This window comes from Lipotes vexillifer, unplaced genomic scaffold (genome assembly GCF_000442215.2).
Source record: "Lipotes vexillifer unplaced genomic scaffold, Lipotes_vexillifer_v1.1 scaffold217, whole genome shotgun sequence".
NCBI classification, from domain to species: Eukaryota; Metazoa; Chordata; class Mammalia; order Artiodactyla; family Lipotidae; genus Lipotes; species Lipotes vexillifer.
Genome location: NW_006788200.1, coordinates 5,914,328 through 5,919,317, shown reverse-complemented (window position 1 = coordinate 5,919,317; position 4,990 = coordinate 5,914,328).

Below are 4,990 nucleotides of genomic sequence, written 5' to 3'. Positions count from 1 at the left end.
CCGTGGCTCAGGGCCCCAGCCGCTCCGCGGCATGTGGGATCTTCCCGGACTGGGGCACGAACCCGTGTACCCTTCATCGGCAGGCGGACTCCCAACCACCGCGCCGCCAGGGAAGCCCCAGAGACAGCCTTTTCCATTTCTGTCTCTAAATTATCAGTAAGGGCCTCTGGTAAATCATTCTAATGCCTCACAAGATGTAGGTAACTCCCTACTATCTCACATGTTTCCTACTGAAATGTTTCTTGCTGCATGTCCAGGGAATTCCTTCTTGTCTCATCATCAGTGGAAGGGTAGCTGTTTAACTGTCACTCATTCATCCCATGTTGTTTTTTAAAATGTGAAGAGTATATATGCGATTGTAAAAATGGTGCTGTGAGCTGCTTCTAAAATGAGAGAGGTCAGATGTGTGTGATGAGGCTAATTTCTGTCTCAACTGAGAAGGAAAGTGTCATATTGAAGATGAAAGGACTAAAAAATGAAGAATGGTTTATTCATTTTCAGGTTATGCATTAATCACTATGATTACTGAAGTTCTGCATAGACCTATAGCAAAAGGGAGTCCCATTGTAGTAGCTGACTCAATCTTATTCTTCTCAAGCAAGAACTAATAATGGACACTGGGTTTGGAGTCAAACAGTAAAAATGATAACATTAATTTGGTTGATCTTCTACGGCTTTCTAGACACATTAACCTTTTTATTATCTATTTTGGAGACCTGAGTGTGAGTGCCCACTCTACTACATACTTGCTGTGTAACCTTAGACAAGTTGCTTCAACTCTCTGAGCTTTAATAATTAACTGAAAAAACAAAGATAGTATCAGTTTTACTAACCTAAATCAGGGTTGCTGAGAGACTCAAATGAAACAGGAAATCATACAGTGGACTATTCGGTATAATGTATCTCCTCAACTAGGTTAAGTTTTTTTTCTGAGGGAGGGATTCTTTATTGCTTATTTATCTTGTCTAGGACAATGTAGCTCATGGTAGACATTCAGTAAAAAACTTGTTAACGTTCATGGAACTTTTGCCCGTTAAGTGTCCCCACAAATGGTTTTATTAATGAAAAAGATAGTAGTCTCATATGAAAGATATTATATTATAAATTCAAGGCCTTTTTAAGTCCTAAAGGCTCACTGATAAACACAGGTACTCATGGAAAAAAATTTTGGATATGAGTATTGGCTGTTTTCCCAAGGCACAGAAACTGACAAAACACATACAATGTGCTTAATAGATGTTTGGTCAATAAATTGCAGTCTTATTTATTTTTCCACACACCCATTCTTCCTTGCTCCCATGAGGAATCTTTATTTATAGGGGTGGCTACTGCCAGGTGACTAGTGATCCTATAAGCTAAAGGGATTCCAGGAGACCAACTGAGAAATCACAGTCATAGGCTGTTATTGGAGATAACACTGATCTCGATAAAAGAACAAGGCAGTGAAGTAATAGCTACTATTTATTGAATTCCTACAATGTACTTCACGCACTGTTCCAGGTCTGTTAGTCTTCAATAACTTAAAAAAAAAGAAATTTTTATTTATTTGTTTGTTTATTTGGCAGCGCCGGGTCTTAGTTGTGGCACGCGGGATCTTTTACTTGTGGCATGCGGGAATCTTTTAGTTGTGGCATGCAGAATCTTTAGTTGCGGCATGCGAACTCTTAGTTGCGGCATGTGGGATCTAGTTCCCTGACCAGGGATGGAACCCGGGCCCCCTGCATTTGGAATGCAGAGTCTTAGCCAATAGACCACCAGGGAAGTCCCTCCAATGACTTGGAGTCTCCAAGTATCAATTTTTAGGTTTTTAAAAAATCAATATGTTCGTTTGAGCCATTTCAGCATTGTTGGTGTTTTTGTTTTTTTTTTTTAATAAGTTTCTGTACCAAACCCTTAAATGTGGATCTAAGCACATGACTTACTATTTCGGCCCTGGTGAAATGCAGAATAGATGGCAAGGGAGAAATGACACAGGTAAAGTGAGTCATCTCAGAATGCAAGCTCACTGAGGGCAGGATCTTTGTCATGTTCACTGTTCTATATGTAGGGCCAAGAACATTTGTTGAATGAGTGAATGTTAGGTCTGTCTGCCCTTACCATTGTGGTTGTAGCTCAGAGGAATTTTCATTGATGGTACAGAAATCCTCCTTTGGAACCTGGATCTCATGTTCATGGTAACTGGCTGTTTCAGGAATAGTTGGCATAAGGTTTATTGGAGTATTGTCTGGATTTTTGCCCTTTGTGTAGCCGTCACTGCTCCAGGGAAAGGAGGCCAGTTTTGGAGAAAATTTCCTCATGGGTGACTTTGGAGAACTCTCTGATTTCTCCACTTCTTTTCCTTCTGAAAAATATAATTAGTCACCAGTTCATATAGAAACAGAATCTTCCTCTTGGCTCAGGGCTGAATTTGAGCAGGATGATCCTGAGGAGTTACCTGGAGAAACGAAGAGTCTTGCTGTGGAGACTACAGTCCCAGCCTCATTTACTGCAATGCACTTGAATTCCCCAGAATCTTCAGGAAATGCTTCTGCGATAATTAAGGTGCACACTTCCTCTGGAAAGGGGAGAGAGTCAACTTGATCAGAGTATTTGGATCCCTCAAATTAACAAACAGTGTGGGAGGATGTCAGGGAGAGTAGGTACTGGGAGTAAATATTGTATTCCTAAGATTTAAAAATTCCATCTGATTAGCTTTTTTGTCTTTGCGTGGGCTCATGAAGATAAATCTTAAAAATACAACCTAAAATAATCCCAGCCTGGTCCCTAACACGAACTTCTTAGACACATCTGTTTTCTCTACTAGACTATGAGTTTCTTAAAAGCAGGGATTATACTTTATCTCTTGAATTGTAGATTTCTGTAGCTTTAGTGCTTAGCATAAAGGTCCTATAGAAAGATTTTCTGAACTGACCTAAAAATTATTATTGCCATGGTAGTTAGACAGTGATGGCCACTGTGTGATGGGCACCACACATACTTCTTGGACAGTCAACAATTTGGATGTATGGTATCAGGACACCTCCTTATTGCCTCTGTATGTTGCTCATGAGGCACAAATAATATGCCAAATGGAATTAGAGGAAGAATTTGTGCCCTGTGAGGGCAGGGACTCCTCAGTGTGAAGAACAGAACAGGGCATAGCCTGTGTCTAGTAAATACATGTTGAATGAATGAATAAATGAATAAATACACCGATAAATCCCTGTTATCTTGCTTCTTCTGTTGTATCAGTTCAAGAGTTGGCATAGGGTAGCCTCAAAACTGCTCCTGAAGGCAAAAGTGGCTTAGGAGCCAAAGTCTTCTGATGCTAAATTTGGTTTAATTATTTATTATCAAGATGTTGAATAATTGTGCTTACCAGGAATGGATGATAAACAAGCTTCTGAAAGATAAAAGAATAGAGAGAGAATTTAAATGATGACAGTTTAGTTGAGAGGAGGAGCCATGTGTGAAATAACTTGAAGCAAATACAACGTTGACTGAAATCTTGAGTCACAGGCTGTAAATTCTCTAGAAACTCAGAAAAGGTACATAATGGAATGAACACTTGGCAAGGTGCTAGAAAAAAAAACTGTATTTTAGCCGTGTTCTACCACTAGATTGCTCTGTGACTTTGTGAAAATTACTTTACTTCTCTGGGCCTTAGTTCTTCATTTCTAATAGGAAGTAAGACCAGATATATCTCTTCTCTGAATGTGAACTGTTGCTGAAACACTAATCCTGAGGTGGCCTTTTTCTCCTGAGAAAATCCTTTTCTTTTACTCTTTCTAATTAAAATAAAGTTGAATATTACATCATAAAAATACTGTAGTATTACTGTAGAAAACTACACAAAAGGTTAATAGTTTTCTCTGGGTGGTAAGAATGTAACTTTAAATTTCTTGTACTTTTTTTGTGTGTGTGTGGTACGTGGGCCTTTCACTGTTGTGGCCTCTCCCGTTGTGGAGCACAGGCTCCAGACGCTCAGGCTCAGCGGCCATGGCTCATGGGCCCAGCCGCTCTGTGGCATGAGGGATCTTCCCGAACCGGGGCACGAACCCGTGTCCCCTGTATTGGCAGGTGGACTCTCAACCACTGCACCACCAGGGAAGCCCTTCTTGTACATTTTATATTTTTCTAGATTTATTATAATAAATATGTATTACTTTAGTTTCAGAAAATGCAATAAATGTTATTTTTAAGAGAAATACCATGTTGTGTAACAGAGGCATTTCTTCCTAAATGTGATGTGCAAATGTTCACTTGTTTTGAATTAATATTTAAGTGAGTATATTTTCTTCACTTGATGCAAGAAATACCTTGGCTTGAACCTTGGCTGCAGCATTTACTAGCTTTGTGACCTTCAGCAAGGTGTTTAACATTTCTTATTTCAGTTTTCTTGCTTATAAAATGCAGATGATAACACATACCTCAAAATATTGATGTGAGGATTAAATGAGAAATTGTTTATAAAGTACAAACTCAGTGTTTAGCATGAGGTAGATCGTCATACTGTTACCCTTCCCTAAATTAATTATTTGGTAGGAAACTTACACAGTAAAGTATTTAGAAAGTTATGCACCAGTTTTCATTTGTTTTGCTCTTTAAAAAATATGTTTATTCTCACATTTTTTTCTTGTTTGTATACCAAGAACTGTTTAGGAAGATAAGGTTAATCTCTGAAAACAAACTAGTCTTTTTACAGCTATTAAAACTGTTGTTTAATCAGAACAAAACAGTTGTTTTGTTTTGTTTTCTTTTTTGGCTGTTTATGTTGAGGAATCATTTGGATTTGAAGTAATTGTTTAGCAGTAGCAATCTTTGAGCCTGTAACGAATCAGCTATTAAACATTAAAACATGAATTAGATTTCAAGGTTAATCAGAATGAAAAGTAAATTCAAAAGCTTATCATCGTACTTTTTCTCAGAATTCGGAAGTCATCTGAGTCTGTTATCTGCTCTTTCTCTCTGTACCAGTGAACTTGAACTGTGGCTGTGGTCTGGACTCGGC